This window comes from Camellia sinensis, chromosome 1 (genome assembly GCF_055761805.1).
Source record: "Camellia sinensis isolate YWXY chromosome 1, ASM5576180v1, whole genome shotgun sequence".
NCBI lineage: Eukaryota > Viridiplantae > Streptophyta > Magnoliopsida > Ericales > Theaceae > Camellia > Camellia sinensis.
Window position 1 is genome coordinate 126,674,195 of NC_138961.1, and position 24,676 is coordinate 126,698,870.

At 35.6% G+C, this 24,676-nt stretch overlaps 1 pseudogene across 1 annotated transcript; it reads left to right on the plus strand.

Annotated features, from left to right (window-relative positions):
* The first annotated feature begins 3,059 nt into the window (after positions 1-3,059).
* Positions 3,060-14,328, plus strand: LOC145819858 (rust resistance kinase Lr10 pseudogene; annotated as a pseudogene). The gene is made up of 3 exons (XR_014360619.1): positions 3,060-3,099; positions 3,443-4,058; positions 12,795-14,328. The product of XR_014360619.1 is annotated as a rust resistance kinase Lr10 pseudogene (transcript).
* Positions 14,329-24,676: the final 10,348 nt, after the last annotated feature.

Below are 24,676 nucleotides of genomic sequence, written 5' to 3' on the forward strand. Positions count from 1 at the left end.
AAAAGAAGAAGAAGGAGGAGGAGGAAGATGTGCGGCTGCTTAATTGCTTTATTTTTGTCGTCAAAGTAGGTGGGCATAAATGCATATAAGCATTAATCAATGATTTATCTCATCAAGCAACCATGAAATCATTGGATTTGGTCAATCAACATTGTATATGCACATTAGGTAACAAATGAATTCATTTGTTGATATCATTATATTCTTTGTTGTATATACACAGATCCAATAACCATTATTCCAATCATAAGAATTCTGAAGAGAGTTTCTGGTGGCCAAAAGTGTGGCATCCTGAGCAAGTTGGCGTTGGTCAAATTCATTGTCGATGTAGGGAGGACAAATAGATGGTGGGTTGTATAAGTTGAAATCGTCGCGGGGGGCGGTTAGAGGTAGGGAAAAGAGTGTTGGAGGTTGGGAGAGAGCTACCGAAAGTGGAAAACGGTAAGGGGAAGACTATCGGAGATTGGCGAACAGTAGAGGAGGGCTGCTAGAGGTGAGAGCAGAATAGAGAGAGAGAGAAGGGCTGGGTAGAATGCGAAATTGGTGGTTCAACTTTTAGGATTTAGGAATCAATTGGTAATTTTACAAAAAAGGATAAAATTGTGATAAAAGAATAAAAATTAAAGGGTGTAATGAGTTTTTTTTGTGGTGTAAGTAGAATTACTCTTTTTTCAAACATTCCAAAAGGAATACAAAAACCCCTTAATAAGTTTTGGACAAATGTGTAATTTCAAACTGTGGGGTTTGGAGTGGTTTGAAATGTGGGATTTTTCAAACACTTTAAAAAGAGTACAAAAACCCTTTTGGTAAATGTGTAATTTGAAACTATAGGTTTTTGAATAGGAATGGCTTAAAATGTGAGATTTTTCAAATATTCTAAAAGAAGTGCAAAAATCCCTTAGTAAGTTTTGGGTAAATGTGTAATTTCAAACTGTGGGGTTTGGATTTCCAATGGCTTGAAATGTGAAAATTTTCAAACATTCCAAAAGGAGGACAAAAACTCCTTAGTAAAGTTTGAGCAAATGTGTAATTAGTTTTGGTCATTTATAAGTATTAACTAGCATCCACTAGTGTAAATTGTAGGGTTATACTATCATTTCTACACAAAGAGGACTATTGGATTCATTAAATTATTTGGAGGACTTATTGGTTACTAACCTATGGAAATGAAATTTATTGATGCTTCCGCTTCAAAAAGTAGATTTTTAAACAACTTTACTTAAAAAATAACTCTTCCAATTTTCAATTTGCAATTTGCAATATTTATGGGGTCATTTATGGATTCAAATTTCAATCACAATATACATACCTAACACAATCACATAAGCGGTAAATTACACTTTGCCCCTTTATTTGATTACTTTCTCACTTTAATCCTTAAAATTTGTTTTGTTTATATATATATATATATATATATATTTTTTTTTTCATTTTAGCCCTTCATTTTTCAAAATTTTTCCAATTTATTCTTAAAGCTAACTTCCGCTAAAAATTAGATAGAAAATAACACATTTGACAATCATGTGACATAAAAATATTTTGTTACATATAACTCACATATTTGACACAAACTCAATTTTAATATAATAATATATTTTTTATGCCACATGATTGTCAATTTGTCATTTTCTATCTAATTTTTAACGTAAAATTTTAAGAATAAACTAAGAAAAGCTTAAAACATGAAGGATCAAAGTGAGGAAAAATAAATTTAAAGGGTCAAAGTAGAAAAGTGGCCAAATATAAAAATGGCAAAATGATAGTCTTTAAAGTTACAAATCCACCCTTGAAATTTCTAATTTAATAACAAATGACACATTCTATTAATAAATCATCAAATCAATTAACAATTTTTAATAATATCAGAAATATATTTTAGTTAATAATGTAAGTGATTTTATTATTATATAGGAGAGCAATTGGAAATTTTATTTTTTAAAATTAATTTATAATTTTTCAATTCACAGGAGGCAATATGTATTTAAAATAAATCTCAAGGTGTGTATTTGTAATTTACCCTTTTATTAAAAAATGACATATATATCAAAATTTATATAGTTTAAAATATTAAATTACTCATTAAGCATATTTTGGTAATAGTGATATCTACTGGACTTTTCAAAAAAAAAAATTTGGGCAAAATCCATTTTACCTCCATGTAAAAACACTTTACCTCTTATCTTCTAAAAATAGCCATATGCCCCCATGTGGTTTTGGATTAAAATGCAACCATTAATTGTAGATGTGAAATGACTATAATACCCTCAAACCCTATATTTCTTATTATTTTATTTCTCTTTCATCTCTCATACACATAATTTCAAAATTTTAATTCTTAAATTCCTTTTTTATTTGTTGCAAATCTTAAAATTTTATTATAATTACAATTTAATTATATTTATAGATCACAATTAATCCTAAATTCATAATTATTTCTTGTAATTTCTAACATGTTAATCTAATTTTTAATTTAATTATAATTTGGATCACAATTAATCATAAATTCTTAATTATTTATTATAATTTCTAACACGTTAATCTAATTTTAATTTAATTACATTTTAGATCAATTTTTGATTATTTTTTATTTTTTATTTTATTTAATTATATTTTAAATCATTTCTTTATTATGTTTTATATTAATTAATATACTAATCTAATTTTATGTTTAGAGAAAATGAAAGTAAAATTGTCCTTTTGTTGTATTAATTTCATTCTAATTTTTCAGAAAATAAAATCCACTCTAGAAAATGGTGTGTGTAATACGCCTTTTGTTAGTTTGGATAGAAAAACTAATGGTAGCACTTTAGTCCAAAATTACATGGGATTTTCTAATTATATTTGAACAATAAGGGGCAGAGTGTTACAGTCCCAAACCACAGTAGGTAAAATGAATATAACCCCCTTTTTTTGGGTGCTTTTCCTTAATACATAAAAGAGTATTATGAGAATGATTTTGACCAAATTCTCCTAAAATATTTCTTAACATTTTGCGGTACAAATGATTCATAATAGATGGAATTACTGTTTAATGGAGAGTAGAAAAAACTTATAAACATATGGGGAATGCAAGTGAAAATTTGTGGCCTCCATGTTCTTGTAATTTTTTCTTTTTTTCCCAATGGGCATCAATTCCCCTTTTATGATATTTATATCACATAACTAAAATATTCGATAGTTTGTGATTTTTACTTTAATGTTATGGTTGGTTAGGAGATTTAGAGAGAGATTGGGAAAAAGAAATGAAAAATATGTGTAAAATTAGGTAAAATATAAGTATATTTTATTCACATTTCACTTAATTTTTTCCTTTCTCTTTTTAAATCTCCCTCCAAATTTTTTAACCAAACACAACGGAACGTGTTTGAGTAGAAGTGTGTTGTGTTAAAATAATTCACTACTACCTAAAATATTCAATAGTTTGTGTTAAAATATTCAATAGTTAGCGACAGCCCAAATATCCGGTACCCGTTCCGGCTGAAGGACGACTAGCAGCAGCAGCAGCCAGATCACTGTGGCTACCCTGGCTTCGATCTTTCTTGTGATCATGAAAACCACACCATGCTAGAGCTTCCATTCTCTATTAAAGTAACAGTCAAAGAAATCGACTACATATCTCAGTTGATACACACATATGACCTTCATGACTGCTTTCTTCAACTGCTTCAAAACCTCAACTTATTTACTACTACCTCTCCCTTCCAAATAGAAACGAATGAAAACAATAATTATAGGTTTTTCAGTTGCTCCTCAACTGAGCCAATCTCATACAATCCGATCACTTGTCTTAGTAGTGACCCCAATCACAAAATTATGCCTTTTGGTCGGACTATTTTATGTCCTATTATCCCTTATTGTCTTGCAAAAAGATGTCTTTAAGATTTCATCGCCAATTCCATATGACACATTTGACCGGCAGCCATATGAGCTTACATTGAAATGGTCCAAACCGACATGTGGGATCTGTGAAGCGCAAAGCAAGTATTGTAGATTGAAGGATAACAGCAGTGATCATGAAACTGACTGCGTTGACGACACACCAAAGTCACCCATTGCTGGTACTTCTCTACTTTCTCATATTTTACTGGTTTTTAGATCATCTTTCCCATTACATGCTTAGAATGAACGTCTTTATGCTAATCTAATATAAATAAATACTAGACGGCATGTCTAAAATTTAAAATAACAGTTATTAGTATTTGAAAGAGTTGGATTTGATAATTATAGCAGTTAATTGAATCAGTTGAATTTAACAGAATTTTAAGAGTATTTATCAAGGGTATTTTGAAAAATAAATAAACCAAAAATGTGATAGTTTATACCTAATCAGGTCTAGACTTTATATAATATATAATAATAACAGAAAAAAAAAAAAAAAAGTTTACAATGTGCACCTTCTAAGATATATTTCTACCAATTTTTTTTTTTTTTTTTGTTGACTATAAAAGTATTTTTCATTAATTTTCATTTTCAATCAAATCAATCACCAAAAAATATAGAAAACATATAATTTCTATCAAAACAGACAGGGTTAGCTTTCGAATTCATGTACCACTATGAGATTTAAATTCAATGTTTCTTGGAGGCAGAACTTTAAGATCATATTAGTTCACAAATTATTTGGAATGTTTAATTAATCAGGAGAGCGTAAGATTAGACCTGCGGGAGGGTAGGGAAGATTTTCCTGTAAAAAAAAAAAAAAAAAACTTTAAGATCATATTAGTTCACAAATTATTTGGAATGTTTAATTAATCAGGAGAGTGTAACTTTATTTATTTATTTCTCAAGACAGTCCTCACATCTTATTTATTTTGTAAGCACTGTTTCATTTGTGACTCCGGACAACATAGGTTTATGATTGATATTTCAGCTCACAAGTCGAGCTGGGTCAGTTTTTAAGGCTTGCTTAATTTTTGAGTTGGACTTGGAATTTAGATTTCTAGCCTAGTCTACTAATAAAATATTTCTATAATTTTAAATGTATTATTTATATAAAAGTATTAGAAATTAATTATTTATAATTCCATTCTTCAAAGAATTTTTTAGTTTGAAAGCTTATTTTATGCTGTTGAATTTATTACCCAATTTTTAACAATTAATTACTTAAACCAACTTTATTTCTCTTTGTGTTGCCCCTTTTCCCTTTGTTTTTCCCTTGTATGATGACTGTTATTATTGTTATTTTTTTCATTTTTGCTCATTTCACGAAAGGCCTACGTTGTTATTTATAGTGACCTCAATCTCAAATTTGATGAGTGGCTTATAGATGTAATCAATTTCTTCCTTTTTCATTTACTCTATCCAAACAAAATAGGTGAGAAATCACATTCCCTTCTCTTTTATTCATCCAAATATATTGGTGAGAAATTATAATCATTTCTTTCATTTTCTCGGTGAGAAACCACAATAATTTCTCTTCTCACCTCACCTCACGATCTAAACGGAATGTAAGAATGTCACTCCATAGTCTTGACGAGGATGCCACCTCCCACCAGAGCTAATGTACTTGCTGTACATAATATTGTTACAAAGAACATTGGCCATGTTTGGGTTGATTTTCAAAAACTTATTTCAGAAATTTTTTCTAAAAATCTAAAAATTAATTTGGCAAAAGAAATAAAAAAAAAACTTATAATTTTTATGTAATTTTATCTTTTGAGAAGTCGGAAATAATTTTAAAAAATTTAAAATTATTTTTTTAATATTTATTTTTATCAAACTAGTTTCCATTTTTTTTTAAAAAAAAAAATTCTGATACATAAACAAACCATGGGAATTATCTTCAGGGACATATCTCTATCACCATTTGGCCAGCAAACAATCATTAACCTCTAAGACATTCCTAATTCCCAGTCCCACTTGACTTTTGCTTTTGGTAATGTCAGCCCATTTGACCATGTGTAGCTCTTCTTTAAATCTGGACACTCCCCAAAGGAATGCAGCTTGAATCCTATTAACTGTCTTAGCAACTCCTTTAGGCATCTTAAACAAGGAGAGATAGACCACTGGCAGGCTTGACAGAACAACCTTAATAAGAGTCACCCTAACCCCAAAAGAATGAAGAAGCTAGTTTTGACTTGAATTTGTTGAGAACAGGAATTTAGGTGCTCTTTCTCCTTGGATTAGCCCTAAGTGAAAGTCCAAGATAAGGAAATGGTAAACTCTGCCTTTTGTAGTTTAATTTGGTTGCAAAATCATCCACCAAGACTTTAGGAACACCTACTCCGCATACATGACTTTTGTGAAAATTAATTTTCAACCCTGATAGTACTTCAAAACATCCCAAGATCCTTTTGATGGTTGTTACCTCCAGCCAAGGAAGCACGGGTGCGGGTACGAGTACGGTACGGGTACGAGTGCGGGTACGCCGATTCGGCAAAACTCAAAAAAAGTACGATACGGGTACGGCTACGGTACGCCGATATTTTTTTATTTTTTTTTAAATATAATTTTGATTAAAGGATCCAACCTACAAATTAAAATTAAATATCAAAACTAAAAAAAGAACTACTCATTTTCCTATAATTTAAAACCATTAAGCGTTAAAAATAATATTTGTAAAATCTCTCACTTTGATATGTTATGCACTGTGAATTTGTGATCATAATTTATTTTTAAAATCTTTCTTTTTGCTCATCAATTTGCTATTTTTATAGGGTGAGACCAAAGAAATAACAGGAGACCAAAGAAAGATTTAAAGTTAATTACCAACAATAAAGGAAAAAAATTCTCAATTGGTGCAGGTTGTCAATTGCAATTTGCCTAATACATAAAATTGCATCATTCCCAACAACTACTAATCAACTAATACAGTATCAATTTTTAATGTTATGTGCATAAACTTTAAAAGTTTGTTATGATTAAAAATTTTATAAAGAAATTTTAGGAGGATCTAAAGCAAAAGCATAATGCATAGTCATACACAGAACTACCCTTTATAGGCCTTGTTATTTTTTTTTGTTCAAATTGCTTTTTAAAAACATTAAAATCATTTGTTAATATGCTTCTACAATTTATACAGACAAACAGGACAACAGAGAAACATCAAAATTACTGATCTGCAAGGACACCAAAAAAAATAAAAAAAAATAATAATAATTGCTAATTTGCAAGGGCAGAAGAAAAAAAAAAAAAAAAAAAAAAAGGCCTTGGCGTACCCATGGCGTACCCACGCCGTACCCATGGCGTACCCGTGGCGTACCCATGCCGTACCCGTGGCGTACCCATGCCGTACCCGAATAAGCCAAACGTACCGGACCCTCTTTTGCCGTACCCGGTACGCGTACCGCCGTACCGATACGCGTACCCGCACCCGGTAAGTACCCGGTACTCGTACGGCACTATTTTTGGAGTACCCGTGCTTCATAGCCTCCAGCCATCCAACCTCAGAAAATACAATTGTATTATCAGCAATCTGTAGATGAGTTGCAGATATTTCCTTTTGTCCCACCATAGCTCCGTCGATCAATCCCAAGTCTTTTGCTCTTTGTAATAACATGTTAAGACCCTCAGGCACTAGATTAAAAAGGAATGGTGAATTTGGATCACCTTGTCGGAGTCCTTTTTTAGGATAGAACTCAGCTGAAGGGGAGCCATTAACCAAGACTGAAATTCTAGTTGTAGACAAGCATTCCTTCACCCATCTAATCCATTTGGAACCAAAGCCAAAGTTGGAGAGTATAGATAGCAGGCACTCCCCATTCACCGAATCAAAAGCCTTATCAAAATCAAGCTTTAGAATTAGCCCTTCTTCTTGCTTTTCTTCCACCAATCCACTACTTCATTGGCAATTAAAACTCCATCTAAAATATTTCTACCTGCCAGGAAGGTAGTTTGTGCTTCCCCTATTACTCTACTTACCTGATTCAATTTGTTAGAGAGGACCTTAATAAAATTTTGTACATGGACCCAATCAGACTGATTGGTCTATATCTGATATGCTGGCTGGACACTCCTTTTTGGGAATCAATAATATGAAAGAGCTATTGATTCCTTTACGCTATGTTTGGTTGGGAGATTTGAGAAGGGATTTGGAAAGGGAAAAGGAAAATGTAGGTGAAATGTAAATAAAATATACCTACATTTCACTTAGTTTCACACATCTTCTCTCTTTTTCTTTCCAAATCCCCTAACCAAACATAGCGTTAGAAAACACCCTATTATCATGGAACTCCTTGAAAAATCGCATCACATCTTTCTTGACCATAGACCAGCACTTTGGGAAAAACAGTAAATTAAACGCATTTGGCCCAAGTGCTTTGTTACCCTCAGCCTTTGATAGTAGCCTAGACTTCAGCTTCATAAAATCTTTTTTCCAATCTAAGAGATGCAAGGTGTTGAGTAATAGAATTGAAGCTTCCTTGTAGCTTAGGCCTAGAGATTCATTTCTCAGTGAAAACCTCTTGAAATGCATCAATATCTCATGCTGGACCCTCTGTGTACAACACCACCTCCACTGAGATTGAATCAATCAGATTTTTATTATGTCTGCATATTGCCATAATGTGAAAAAAATTTGGTAAATTATCTACTTTCATAATCCAATTCATCCTAGACTTCTGTAACCACAGCCACTCTTATTTTCTACTTAGTGACCAAATATTCTTTCTTACATCTCTTCTTCTAGCTATTCAGCCTCATCTAGGCTTCTAGTTTCAGGCCCAAGTCCAGCTCACATGCAATACCTTTTCAACAGCTTTTAAAGAGGTTGCAACATTGCCGAAAGCCTTTGTGTTCCATTTCTTTAGTGTCATTCTTAAGTTTTTGAGCTTCAAAATTGTGGTAAATCCAGCCTATCCAGTAATGGTTGGATCATCCCAAGCCTTTTTTTACTACTGTCAAGAAATTTGGGTGTAGTACCCAAGCATTTATAAATTGAAAGGGTCTTGGGCCCCAATCCCTCCCATCCTCCATCAAAAGTAATGGACAATGGTCAGAGATTCCCCTTGGAAGACCCCATAACTTAAATTTAAACCTCCTCAACCATTCTACTGACATCAAGATCCTATCAATTCTGCTTCATTTTCCCCCTTCACAAGAATTGCACCATGTAAATTGCCTTCCAAGAATAGGCAAATCAGATGATTCCATAAGATCAATGGAATCATTGAATTCCTTCATTCCCCTATCCCTTCTAGAACACCATTTTCTCTCCCCTAAATTCTTAATTTCATTAAAATCCCCCTTAGACACCAAGGCTTCTCAAACCCAGATTTTAATTTAGAAAGTACCTTCCACAAGTGTCCCCTTTTTGAGGTATCGTTAGGTGCATATACATTCACTAGCACACAATCAAAATTTGGAAGTAAAGCACCTGAAAGTAAGATGAAGTTCCTTATGCTACAGCATTGAGAAAGCTTGAAAACATTTGGATTCCAGATGCATAGCAGCCCACCAGTTAACCCATCTGAGTCAACAGTCATGAAATCCAAGTCATCCATAGGCCACAAAGACTTTAAAAAATCAGCTGACAAACCTGATTTCTTGATTTCTTGAATAAAGGCAAAATCAATATCTCTCTTTAAGTAACTTCCTTATCTTTCCCCTTTTCTCTGCTCTACCCAAACCCCTAACATTCCAAGATAGTAGCTTCATTAAAACAACAACAAATCTCCTTATTTCACCTGATGCGGTTGCTTAATCTTGAGCAACTCCATCCTTCTAAGCCACTCTTTCCGCATTATCTTCTTCCAACTCCATGGTTTTACGAATGGATTCCTCTTCTTTTCTTTGAAAACAAATTCCCAGAGCTTTGCCTAATTGTACTGTAGCTTGCGCTTAAATGAAGCGTTCTCTCTCTGTCTCTCTCTCTCTCTGCTTGTGTGATGTCCGATCGATCTAGATGATGACTAAGCTGCACCTATTGCTCTGAAGATTGCACCTCAACTCCAACTTCCCATTACCATTGATCTACATTTTCTTGTCTTCTTTCTCCTTTAGCCATCCTTCTATGCATGCTTACTCCATTTTCTGGCAGTGAGCATCCTTTCCTTGCAGATGACGGACTAGTACAAGCTATGGAGCTTCTTTTCCCCCGCAACTACTTTCATTGAGTTAGGTATGGGCTGGATAATAAGTGGGAACGTTGGTATAGCAATTTGGGCTTGGACTTCATTGTTGTGAGCCAAGCTAATGCCATCAGTAACTTCTCTAGGCCCAGGAAAATCACCTTTTGGACTTCATTTAAAGCCACCTCAAGATTTATTCCACGCTCAATTCCCCTAGATTCACTAAGGCTTATCATGAACCCAGATGGGTTGGCCTCTGACTCCCCTTCCTTATTTGCTTCATTAAGAATCTGGTTGGCATTCAAATTTCTCCCTGTAGTGATTTCATTGCATCTTCTCCAACATTTGGATTTCTCATGAGCTGACACTATGTCTCTTCCACTATTGAGGATGAACGATCCTTCCTTTTTCCTTTTACACTTGTCCTGCTAAAATCCAGCTCATTGTTTTGGGTAGGAACCACTTCATCACATTTGTCCACATCATCATGGACCCTGCCGTCCATGTCATCTTTTCCATCTCCATTGTCAAGATTACGCTCATCAACTTCATTGGAGCTATACAGTTCCCTTCTTCTTAGATGCACACCATGATTACACGATTCTGTAACTTTGGTTACCATGACTTGCTCTTCACAAATTCTTGCACAACTGTGTTGATAAACTTCATAGTTTTTGTAGCTATGTTCACCCGCCTACACTTGAAAGATAAAGAGTATGAGGTTTTTTCATCTAAGCCCACCATCTCTCCCCATAAAATTCCAATTTTATTGAACGTATCAGTGCTCAGCTTAGCCAAACCATTCTTTCTTGCTCCAAATACATCCCTTTCTTCCATTGAGTGACATAATCACACCATTCCGTAAGGTAATCATCAATTAGTACTAGCATTTCCTTCATAATTGCATTTGAATTGAAAGATTAAACAACCATTCCTCCTCCACTCTTCCTTACCAAAATGTCCTTAGACCCTTTTACATGAACTACATTTTGAAACTTAGAGAAGGCATAGCTTTTCAGCTTAACAATAAAACTATCATATAACCACCCATTTCCCACCTCGTATGCCATGACAGTTAAGTCTTGATATTCTCTCTTCGATTCCATTTCTTAACACCTCTGCATATGATTTTTTTCCCTGTGATCATCCTTCTAGTCATATCCACTCCATCTTCATTGAACTTTCCACCAACCTTGCTTATGACTATTGTCTTTTCACTTCTTGATCCTTTTCCAAAATCTGGTTTCTTTACTTTGAGAACCATGTCACCACACCAGATGCTATTTTTTTTTTAAGTCGCAACATCTGTGCCACTGGACATTTCTTTACACCTCTGTATATGATTTTTGTCCTGTGATCATCCTCCTAGTCATATCCACTCCATCTTCATTGAACTTTCCACCAACCTTGCTTATAACTGTTGTCTTTTCACTTCTTGATCCTTTTCCAAAATTTGCTTTCTTTACTTTGAGAACCATGTCACCACACCAGATGCTATTTGTTTTTTAAGTAGCAACATCCGTGCCACTAGACAATCAAATTTGACAAATCTAAACCTTGACTTTGTTGCTTTCCATGTTTGGTTTGGGATAAAAACATCCTTACCTATCCCAAACTTCATAAACCAAGAATACGGTCCATTTGGATTCATGGACATTGGTATGTTATCAACAAATAGAGTGAAGGTATCCTTACCATCCTTCATGGCTTCATACCTTTGAGTTTGTCTTTATGTACCATACATAACTAGTTGCCATCCTCCTTATGCTCTCTCTCTAGTTGCCATCTGATTTTTTGATATTGACTGATATAAGGAGAGGTTAAACTTAGTTGTGTTTAATGACTAAAATACTATTTTTTTTTGTTAGTTTTACTTAACGAAAATAGTCTGATTGTAAACAAATTAAAGACTAGGATTTAAATTGACAAAATTAAAAGCTCATGATTTATTTTGTTTTAAGGGTCAAACTTTGGATTTTTTTTTATTTTTTTATTTTTTTGTGTGCGCGCGCGTGTAATTATTCCAAAATTTTATATAGATTGATGCAGCTACATTGGGACTTATTATTTTAAACCAAAATGTCCATTAAAATGACATTTAATTACAGAATACCACTGTCATATTATTATGGTAAAAAATAATGTATTAAACTTCTATAAGAATACCCCTGTTTTGGGGTGTTTTTTTTTTGTTGTTTTGGTTGGTTTCTCACCAACATTTTGGCTTGAGCTAGCACATGATTGGGTATCCCTCTTGGTGTCAACCTAGTTGGGATTAGGTTGGGGTGCTATGATGCTATCTTGCTTGTCTTTTCTTTATTAATGGTTTCCCATATGTAATGTATGTTTTGATATCATCAATAAAGTTCTCTTCTTTTGTTGATTAAAAAAAAAAAAAAAAAACACAAATACAAACAAACAAAAAAACAAACTTCTATAAGAATACTATTTTCCTTTTAATTAATAAATGCATCAAGAACAGTTTACATAAAAACAAAGGAAAATAAACACATACTCCAACATTTCAATATCTCCGAGAACAAAGCTATAAGACCATTGATTTTCAATTATTCCCCCAAATAAAATGAAATTGATAAAAAAAAAAGAAAAGAAAAGAAGAAGAAGTGTAATTTAGCAATTTACTTCTCAACCTAGTGTTCATAGGTCTTTAAAAACAAACAAACAAATAAATAAAAACCTAGCATTTGTTGGTGAGGTTATCCATCCACCTTATTTATGTTGTTAACATTTTCCTAGTTTAACTGTTTTAAATTGCAGGTATACTCTGATGCATGTTTCTTCTCGTTGTAGTCATTATTGCAATATATTGTGTCCTTAGGTTAATAATAATAAAGAGAGAGGATCAGGCAAAGATTGAAAGATTTTTGGAGGATTACAATGCCCTCAAGCCTGCAAGATATTCTTATGCCGACATCAAGAACATTACCAACAAATTTAAGGACAAAATAGGCCAAGGTGGCTATGGAACAGTGTACAAGGGAAAACTATCCAATGATGTTCATGTTGCAGTCAAAATCCTTGACAATGTCAAGGGCAATGGGGATGAGTTCATCAATGAAGTGGGAACAATAGGTACAATCCACCACATCAATGTCGTACGTTTGGTCGGATATTGTGCAGATGGATTTAAAAGAGCTCTTGTTTATGAGTTCTTACCAAACCATTCCCTAGAAAAGTTCATATTGTCTAAACATGAAAAAAATTCACTAGGTTGGGAGAAGCTGCATGATATTGCTCTTGGCATAGCGAAAGGAATTGACTATCTTCACCAAGGTTGCAATCAACGAATCCTTCACTTTGACATTAAACCTCATAACATCTTGTTAGACCACAATTTCAACCCAAAGATCTCTGATTTTGGCCTAGCAAAGTTGTGTTCCAAGGAACAAAGTGTGGTATCCATGGCTGCTGCAAGGGGCACGGTGGGCTATATTGCACCCGAAGTGTTCTCTCGAAATTTTGGAAAGGTGTCATGCAAATCAGATTTATATAGTTTTGGAATGCTACTGCTAGAAATGGTTGGAGTAAGGATTAATAATGCAACACAAAACACAAGTGAAGTGTACTTTCCTGAATGGATTTACAAATGTTTGGATCATGGAGAAGATCTAGAAATCCAGATTAATAAAGATAGAGATGCACAGATTGTAAGAAAACTAACTATTGTGGGACTGGTTTATACATTGGTATCCTGTGCACCGACCATCAATGAAAGTTGTGGTGCAAGGAGATGGAGGTAGTTTGACCATGCCTTCCAATCCATTTGCCTCTGTAGATCTAATGACGACAATGAGGAAAATGAGAGGAAGACCGTTAAATTGTGAGTTGGAAGAAATTGTTAAATAGTGAGTTGGAAGAAATTTTCGAATCTGAATCATTTTCTCATTGATGCCGGCAGCTGCATAACATCAGTGGTCGTTTTGCAATAACAACAATGATTCATCCCACTAAAAACATCACCACTAATAGCACTAATGCATTAAAAAAGTAAAAAAAAAAAAAAAAAAACACAACTCCAAGACCAAAACATCACATCATTAATGGCGGGACCCACTGCCACCTAATTAGTGGGAGCACTAATTAGTGCTCCCAAGCATTTTTCTTTGCAATAAATATTTTCTTTGTTTTGATAGGTCTACAATAAATATGGGGAACTTTGAATTATTTACAAACAATGGGTATAATGTATAATTAATATAAGAAATAAATGAACATCCAGTGTCATGTGTTGAGCTATGTGCTCTTTATTTATTTATTTATTTTTAAATAACTGGATGTCCAAATCTGTTTACGAGCACCTCAAATATTTCTATTTTCAAAAGATCAATCCTACTGCCCACTTGTGAGGGCCTCATTTCTAAACATGTCCCCACTTGTGAGGGCCCCATTTACCTATCAATAAGTATAAAAGACCATTTAAAGTTAGAGCAAACATCCTGTATAGATTAATCCTAAAAGGATTATTGTAATTAGTAAGTATTGAACTTGAGACCTAGAGGGAGCACACCATCAAATGTCAAGTTGTATCCATTAGACCAACTGCTTGAGGTTGATCTTTGTGCTCTTGTAGTTCGTTCAATGCCTAATTAATTCATAAAGGCTCTGATGATTTTGCATGAGTATTAAAAAAAGGGGAATTACAATTTAGTTTAAATTTAGAAAAACAAATTGCACATGTGGTAAAATTTATAAATATTAATAATTAAAATCATTAAAAAATTTCTCTAAAAACCATTTAATTGTAATTACCCCTATTAAAAACAAGAGTCAGCAATATATGGTTTATCACTTGGCTGTATCAATTAGGTATGTGTTCTTAGGTAGTTAAACATTCCAAAATTTGCTATATATCCAAACTTTGTTTAATATTTTTTCATCGAACTTTAATTTATAGAAAAGAATATTGGAGTTGCAACTATGAACTTAATGTCATTTTACAAGTTGGGGGTTGTTGCATTTGGGGCCACCATTTTCGGGAAAGTAAAACCGTTAGTGTTCCTACGTGGATTAAATTTCTACAAATAGAGAGTTTTTTCTATTGTCACAATGTGATTGTGTCATACCACTAAAACTCTGATCTTACGTTTTGTTTAATTGGGCGAAAAACATTTTTAAATTAAAAATAGTTTTTACGAATAACTTTTTTTAGATAATATCTTTTGAATTTTTTTTTATTTTTTATATTTTGGGTAAAAAAAATGGTTAATATTTCAAGCTAAGGAAAAAAAAAAAAGACGATCAATATTTGATGGTTAAAAAAAAAAATCGTTGTTTATATCAGAATGTGTAGTGGAAACATGTGATTTAAGGAGTAGGTGTAGCTCGAATTTTTGTGCTCTTTCGGATACGAACAACCCTACAGTTTGGATTCTACCTGTGGTTCTGAATCTGATTTCACAAGTGCAATGTGAAACAGTGAAAACACAAAAAGAGTCCAAATCCGGCAATTCTTTTTAAAAAATCGATGTTTGAATCAAATACCAAAAATGGACTGCTTTGCTAGATTTCAGAGTCGCCATCTAAATATTTTTGGAAAATTTAGAAAATACATAAGGCCATTTATCCGTTATCACCAAAGTGTCTCAGCTCGGGAACTTAGGTACAAGAGGAGAAGGTCATGAATTGAGCACCCCACTCGCCCAATCAAAGATCGGCCTCTACTGATCATGATGTGATTTTTTATCTATATTATATACTCTTGTTCCGATTATTAATCCTAACTTACTATGTATTGCACACAAGTATAGACTAATTTGCCAAAATTGGAACGTTTTGTTTTCATGTTTTTTTGAAAATTGTTTTTGATACGCGTCACTAAAAAGAGTGAGTTTGTATACTAATCAATTTATTCCAATTCAAGCAATTAGCCTTTATCAATAGGCATCCAAATAGATATATCACTTAAGCAATTAGCCTCACGGTATTATGCTTGGCATGATAACAATCACACACAATGCAAGATGCTAAAGCAATAAACGCTCACCTAGTACTCCAAGGCAAGCCAAACAAAGTAAAATGATTAGAAAATACGCATATTCCTAAGTAATACAATGTGACTAATGCAATGCACACATTTATGCAATTTTTACGGGCTCGGCTCTGAGCATGGTACATGATTTTGTTCAAAACATGTGATAAATCATGTATTCAAGCAATGAAATTGAATTTTGATACCGGTTAGTATGATGAGCCAAAGCCAAATGCATGTAATACAAGTGTATGCAAACATAGGAATGCTAAGTAAATATGATGCTCTATACTACCATCATAAGCGGAGAAATAAAAGGGAGAAAGAAATGGGGGTTGGAAGATATACACAGTTATTACATATTTTGCCCTCGTGCAAGAGGGTCCGAATGAATGTCCGAGTGTTCGAAAAAACTAATTATTACAGACCCGATTGAATGCTAGTTAGCTAAATTAACTTAACTAACTACTTATCACATATTCGAATGAATTCTAAATTAACTAGCTATCTAATTTTATTATAACAAGGGTATTATAATAGAAATAAATTAACTATAACAATTATAACCAATGTAATAAACAACAAAATAATTACAACAATAATTATTTACAACAATAATTGGAGCATTTTGCAATATTGATGTAAGCAAGGATGCACAAGGATTGTATGCACAGTGTCTAAGAATTGCTCTGTCTGCCCAGACCTACTCTATTTCACCTTCAGCCACTGCCTCTGTTTTCTGCAAAACATACTACTGACCAAACATTGGAGCCCGGTTGGCCGCAAATGAGGCCCGGGCGGGTCCAAAGAGGGCTGGTCGTGCCATAATTTCATGCAAAATCCTATTTTTGTGCTATGAAGTGAAAAAAGTGCAGACAGAGCAATGTCAAGCTCTGTTTGTCCATTCTGCCCTTTTCTATCATGGAGAAGCTCAAGAGAAAGACGAAGTTAGTTCCAAAACCATCAATGAGCAAGTTGATAGCTTTATGATTTCGGACACAATTTGGACAAAAATCAATACCCCTCCCTCTTATCATGGAGTAAGCTCAAAGAGGGAGGTAGAGACGCTTCAAGGTTCATCAAAACATCATGAATTGATGTATGATGACCCTTGACACAATAGACTCGGCATAACATCCGGCCGAATCCAAGCAATATGACTCATTTTCTTTATGTGGGTTGGTTCATTTTAAACCAATTTTCTTAGTCATTTCCATTCTTTAGTCCATTTTCCGAGATGATGGTTAAGTCCTCTAAATGAGAATAAACGCCCAACGAGAGGAGCTTCTAAACATGAAAGAGAGTCTATGCCATTGACGATGAATTTCTGTAGAGATTAAGCCATTAAGCATAGATCTCTTTTCCATGTTTTGCATAACCTCAATCGGTTGAAATAACTCTCAAACAAAAGAAGAAAAGAAGAAAAGAAGAAAAGAGGGAGGTTGCAGAAATGAAGGCGAATTTGATTATTAGAATGAGACTCTTGACATGGAAATTAAACAACGAAAGACCAAAAACAACATACAACAAGCTATTTATGCGAATTTATGATATAACAAGCAAACTAACCAAAGCATGGACTAATTAAATGAAATAGGACAACCCTAAAACAGCCTCTAAGATGCTAAAACAGTGGCCAAAAATTATGCTAAGAACATAAAAAAAACGATAGCAAAGAATAAGGCAAGGCAAAGCTAGTAAACAAGATCAAGGAGAGGTGGCCAACCTCTCCATTTTTTAAACCTCAAAGCATGTCTTTTAGCCTTTATTAAACTCTGAAAATCAATTTAAAAAATTCAAAAAAGAGAGTGTAAAAACGAGGGTTTGAGCTATGAAGTAAGGCGTAAGAAAGGGTGTTAACCTTCCTACCCTTTGGTAGCTATCCAAACCCAAGTTTAAACACTTGAAATGGACTCAATACAACACAAAAACACAAGAAGTAACTAACAAAAGATAGAAAAAGAAGTAAAAGAGAAGGTGGTAAGCTTAAACCTCTCAAAGAAGCAAGCTCTTGTTTGTAACACAAACTTGGTTCAAGCACACTCTCAAGCTTGAATTGTGATGCACAAGCCTCAACCAAGGCTCTAAGGTTATGATCTAAGGTGGTGTATGGTGTATGGGTATTGATCAAAAGAAGTAGGTTTGCTCAAAGGTTACTTGTAGAGGAAGAAAGAGCTCTCAATGTGTGTATATGTTCTTTAGAAATTTTCTAACCCTCAAAACAAAAGCATAACCTCGTATTTATAGAATTTGAGCAAAACAAGTCGAAAATATCTTCAAAATAGACAACTGACGGGTTTTCGCCCAGAACAGTGTGTATTGCCAGCGAGGCACGGCCGGGCCCAAATAGCCACGACCGGCTCCCAATGGGCCACGGTCGAGCCCTAAAGTGCTTTCTTGTTTCTCTATTTTAGGGTCAGTGTAGGGCATCACAAGGTTCAAAAATAAAATTTAGGGGTGCAATCAGTGTAGACATGAAAGGTTTGGGATTATTTCGAGAGCCCAACCTTGGTTGAGACATCGAATTCCACGCAATACTTTTTCATAATTGAGTGTGTTGGACCAAGCGCATAAGTCTTACTGGTGGTAAAAAATGAGGTGTCTACAGTTGCCTCTCTTTGACAGAGCTCGAAGTCATGAAATAACGTAAGTGAATGTCAAACCCCAGAGACGACCCATTTGATGCGGCCACAAGACTTGGGCAAGAAAATAAACCAAAACACAAATACCAAAGCTTAAACCCAAAGGCTGCCTACGTATCCCTTTGCAAGGAATCAAACTAGCGCAGTTCAAGGGCAAAATGCAAAATGCAAAATGCTAAATGCTATGCAGAAAACATAACTTATGAACATGCAATGAAACATTCATATGTACGAACGATGAAGCAATACAACAGGAATACAACACTTGAACAAAAGCATAAATTTCAGTAAAATAACCTAAGCCGTGTCTCACATGGAAAGATATGAGTAAATAAAAAAATGCCTCATAGGAAGGACAAAGAAAGCACAAACCAAACTACATCTCACATAGAAAGGATGTAAGAAAATACAAACTTGACTACGCCTCATGTAGGAAGGGTGAAAAAGATATAAGCCAGACTACGTTGCACATAGAGAGGGCAGAGGGTAGTGTGAACTCCAGGCACACCTAACGTTTTAACTGGGGTAAACAATCCTAACGCATCGCACGTGAGAGGAGAAAAGGTGGTCTGAACAAATAGGCGCACCTGCTATTTTTAACCAAGGGTAAACAATCCTAATGCATCACACGTGAGAGGAGGAGAGGTGGTGTGAACAAACAGACGCACCTGCTGTTTTTAACCAGAGAAACAATCCTAACGCATCGCACGCGAGAGCATGAATGGTGGTGTGAACAAACAGGCGCACGTGCTGTTTTTAACCGAGGTAAACAATCTTAACGCATCGCACGCGAGAGGAGAAAAGGTGGTGTGAACAAACAGGCGCATCTGCTGTTTTTAACTATGGTAAACAATCCTAATACGTCGCACGTGAGAGGAGGAAAGGTGGTGTGAACAAATAGGTGCACTTGCTATTTTTAATCGTGGTAAACAATCCTAACGCGTCGCACACGAGAGGAGGAAAGGTGGTGTGAACAAATAGGTGCACTTGCTATTTTTAACTGACGTAAACAATTCTAACGCGTTGCACGCGAGAGGAGGAAATGTGGTGTGAACAAACAGGCGCACCTTCTGTTTTTAACCGAGGTAACAATCCTAACGTGTCGCGCATGAGAGGAAGAAATGTGGGATCAATAAAAGGGAAAACAATTTGACACTTGACACAGCGAGATTGGAAGGCCTCGAAAAATAAAGCCCAACGAGATAGCCTAATTCAAGGTGCAAAATTAAAACATGAACCAAGGTACAAAACGTAAACACAAAGTTAGGTACAAAACATAAACACGAATTTTAACGAAGCTTTCAAATGTGAATTTTAACAAACTGATCAAAGATGTAAAATCAAAATAATCAAAACAATGCTTGAACAAGTTTACGTGAACAAAACAACACAAAAGGGGCAAATCCCTCTCCTTCTCTATTTTTCTCTTCTCAGTTTTGCTTCTTTTTTTTCTCTCTCTCTTTTTACTGTTTTTCTCCTTTTCCTCTTTCCTGTTTGCTTTTACCTTTTTTTTGTTTTTGTTTTTGTTTTTTTTGTTTCTTGCTCTTCCCTTCAAATCCAGAACAAAACCCAGTATTGAAACAAACAAAACAAAATAACCAGAACAAAAAATAAAATAAAATAAAAAAAACAAAATAATAATAAAATAAAATAAAAAACTAGGTTGCATTTGGGGCCAGCCGGACCTAAATGAGGCACGGCCGGGTCCATTGGAGCACGGCCGGGCCTCGATGGCAACCAGGGATAGATCAGTAAAAGCACGGCTGTGGTTGCTTTAAATCAAACCCAAACCTTATTTCCATCCACACCCACAGCCGAAACTCTCTCTCCCCTCTCTCTGACTGTGATAACCCTGTTTCGTATTATGCTAATTGATCCTTATTATGAATGTGATTATGTGTCTGATATGATTTTGTGTGCCATTTATGTGAATATATGTGGTTTTGAATTTCTATCTGTTCACCGTAGGAAAATCTGTTTGACTTTCTGCTTTGGAAATTAAATTGAAGGCCCTATTGGCCACAGAAACCAAAATTGACCACGCCATTGTAATTGGCGTAATTTTTAGAGCCTACGGTGAAATTTAATTGAAAATTGATTCGGATCAAATTAAATAGATTAAATTAATGGGTAATGCTCAAATTATTTAATATTGATGATTATGATTAATGGGACTTATATAAAAAGGGCCACTTTCACTCAATTCCTCTCTTTATTTCAATTTGGCTGATATTAAGTCTAAGGAGAGGGACAAGGTTGGCTCTAGAGAGGGAGAAGGAAGGAGAATTGTGTGTTTGGCTCAAGTTTGTGAAATTGGAAGGTTGGACTCAAGATTCAACTAGAAATTGTGAAGATTAAAGCTCCTAGGTGAGTAAATTCATGAGTTTGAGCTTGTGATTTTGTGAATTCAAGACTAAATGGTGATGAAGAACATGAATTGAATTGATTATGATGAAAATGAGTTGGTTTTGATAAATTGGGAGTTAATATACACATGCATGTAGGAAATTGCCATGAATTTGTATGTTTGAGCTTGAAATGCATGATCCATGTTGAATCTTTGATTGGAGTTCATGTTTTTAACCATCTTTTCATCATCTAAGTTGAGAATGAGGGTTAAATCTCACATGCATGTGCAATTCATAAGAGTATGAGTTTTGAATGCATGAATTTGTTATGTTGGAAATAAGTTTGGTGTAAATTGGGACATGCATGTGATTAAATTGTGAAATTGAGCTTCATACTGTAATAAATTTGGTGTTGGATCATGTTGATACATGTATATGTGTAGTTTGAGCCATAACATGCAAGATATGTTGAGTTGAAAGCAAGTTTGAAGCTCAAGAACAATTCTGGATTTTCCAGAATTTGGGATGTCCGCTCGAGCGGGGAAGGCGCCGCTCGAGCGGGAAATGCGAGCTCCTAGAAGTTTTGCAGACATGGGTGTCCGCTCAAGCGGGGATATTCACGCTCGAGTGGGGAGCCATGTAGGGAGACTTTCAGCTCGAGCGCCCGATTTCACGCTCCAGCGTAAAAACAAGGCAACCAGTACTTTTGTAGACCTAATGGGTCCACTCGAGCGGGAAAGTCCACGCTCGAGCGGGGGACCCCTGTTTCTGAAATTTTGAAAATGCGTTCTGTGTCTCGTTTTCCGTTCTCTTTCACTTCTAAGTACTCTTAGGCATGCATTGAGCATTATGAATGAATTAAAAGGATAAGAAAGAAGCCTAAAGAGGAATATGTGAATTAAAGACGGATTGAATTGTTTGTGACCCATTGTGTTCATGGAATGTGTAGGGTCGAGCTCCAGGGCAAATCATCCAGTCGATCACTGTAAGTAATATCTTAATAAAGATATCTGAAATATGCTATTTGTCCAATTGCTTATAAGTCTGTTAATTTGAATTGTGGACAAATGTTTACTATGCCGAAAGAATGAATGGATGATTGGGCCAAAGGCCAGTTTGACACGACTGAATGATTGGGCCAAAGGCCAGTTTGACATGAATGAACGAATGGGCCAAAGGCCAGTTTGACATGAAAGTATAAATGGGCCAAAGGCCAATTTGATATGAATGAAAGTATGAATGGGCTAAAGGTCAGTTTGACATGAATGAAAGAATGGTTGGGCCAAAGGCTAGTCTGACATAGACGAAAGAATGGATGGGCCAAAGGCTAGTCCGGCATGAATGAAAAATGAATGGGCCAAAGGCCGTTTGACATGAATGGATTGGGCCTGAGGCTGTCTGATGTGTTTGGAACTGCAGTCACCTGCCCTATGTATATCTATATATATATATTAGATAGAATATGAATTGGGCCCAAGGCCGTTTGTCGTATATTGTTCTAGTGTATCTTCTTTATTCGATATTATTCACTGGGCTTTCGCTCACGCTCATTCATGTGTCTGTAGGTGAGCCAAGGGAGGTCCAAACTCAGCCTCAGTGAAGTTGTGTGGAACAACTAAGGTTTTGAAGAGTCAGCCCATATGTCTCACACACGAGACCTGTTTTCGCCCTTTTGCTATTTCGTTATATTTTGTCATGTTGGCGAGAACTTTGGATTACTTTTGTATATAGTTTTGATTGGCTGACTTAGACTTGAATGATCCTGCATGTACAGAACCTTGTGTTACTACATATTTTGATATGAGTTATTAACATGTATATGTATGGATTGTTATGATGTGCCATGTAAGCACAGCTCTATGGACAAAGTTTTAAATTTTGCTTCCTTTTGGCCCCTTTACTCTGATGACTTATGTCTGGTTTGGTTTGAGGCCGTAGGTAATCTCAGGATTACTGGCCGGTTATGTCCTTAACCCATGGGGGCAGGTTCGGGTCATGACACTAACCTCCCTCTCTCTCTAGATTTCCCCTTTCCTAGAGTTACCCAACAATCCTTGCAAATTTTTTCCTTAAAACCCTTTCAAATCTCTACATTTTAAATCGAACAAAATTTGATTTGGTGGAGTTTTGGGATTTCTCTTGGCTTTTTTGACATTTTACCCACACTTTTTCTCTCCCCCTTTGATTTTTCATTCTCTCTTTGTCTTCTCTCTCATAGGTTTTTGTTTTTTTTGAATTTTCACTCAATCTCACTTACCTCTTCACTTTTTTGCACATTTTCTCATTTTCTCTCATTTTTCCCTATGGCTAGTGATGAGGTTCCCATTCCTAGCCTTGTTGTGGGTATTGGCACCGCCCTAGGTGCATATACCGAGGTTGAGGACGCTCCTGCGTTGCTTCACCTTGCTGATAGGCCATTCAACTCGGCCATCTACCAACCGCGTACACATCCTAGGGATAGATGAGGATTTTCTGCTGTGAGAGCCTACGGAGCACTTGTCTGCTGATGCTTGTACTGTAAACAATATTTTCTTTGCTTACTATTTTAGTGCATGATTTGAATATTGTAAACAAATTATCTTCCCTTAATATAAGGCACATGTTGAAAACATTCTTAACCCATAGGTGATAGCCCTGAGGATAGGTGGCTATGGATCCATATCAGGCCCTCGACACTGAGTATAAGAGGCTTCCCATGGAGTTCCTCACACTGGTTGATACTGCTGGCTTTGGGCCTTTCTGTTCAGGGCTCATACACATGAGGGTTGAGTCACTACTCTATGGGGCCCTAGTGGAGAGATGGTGGGACACAACGGACTCGTTCCACTTCTCATCAATCGGGGAGCTGACCCTGACTCCATATGAATTTTCGATGCTCACTGGCCTGCAGGTAAGGGTAGGCAGCCCAATCCCTTTTGATCCTGAAATGACGCAGTGGAGAGCCACACAACGCCAGCTCCTCGGGGTGATTCCAGACACTACTGGCTACAGAATGGTGCGATATAGCTAGTTCTTTGATGACTTCTCCAATATTCAGCCAGTCACTTTGGATGAGGTCGCTCGGTACACCTGCGGCTTCCTTATGTATCTCCTCGGTACTGCCCTGTTTGCGAACAGGGAGAATACTGTGGGGCTATATCTCCTGGGAGCACTAGTGCATCTACCATCGAGTATGACTGGGGTGGCGCCAGCTTAGCCACTCTGTACTGTTACATGAGCTCCGTATCTCGCCGCAAGGCGGATTTACTTGGCGGCTACTGGAGGGTTTGGAAGGTACATCTCATACTTATTTTCTGTTCAAATTTGCATGTTGTTTAACTTTGCATTTCATTTTCTGTATCTTTTGCTCATTTACTTTATCCATGCCTTTCTGCTTGTAGCTATGGGTTTACACATACTTCACCTATTTGGCTTCGGTCCCAGTGAGGCCAATTGAGTTGTCAGTACCTCTCTCCTAGTACTACAACTCCCAATTTGAGTGGCGCCACCCCATGGACCGAGAGTTCCCTTATTTTCGTTGTTTCTTTGACATGATCACTGCGGATTAGGTAACAAAATACTAAACTTTTAACTTTTACATACCGTATGCATACTACACTATTTCCATATTGCTATTTCCATATTGTTGTACAGACATTCTCATATCGCACTGACATTCTCATACTGCTCAGATCTTTGACATCTGACATT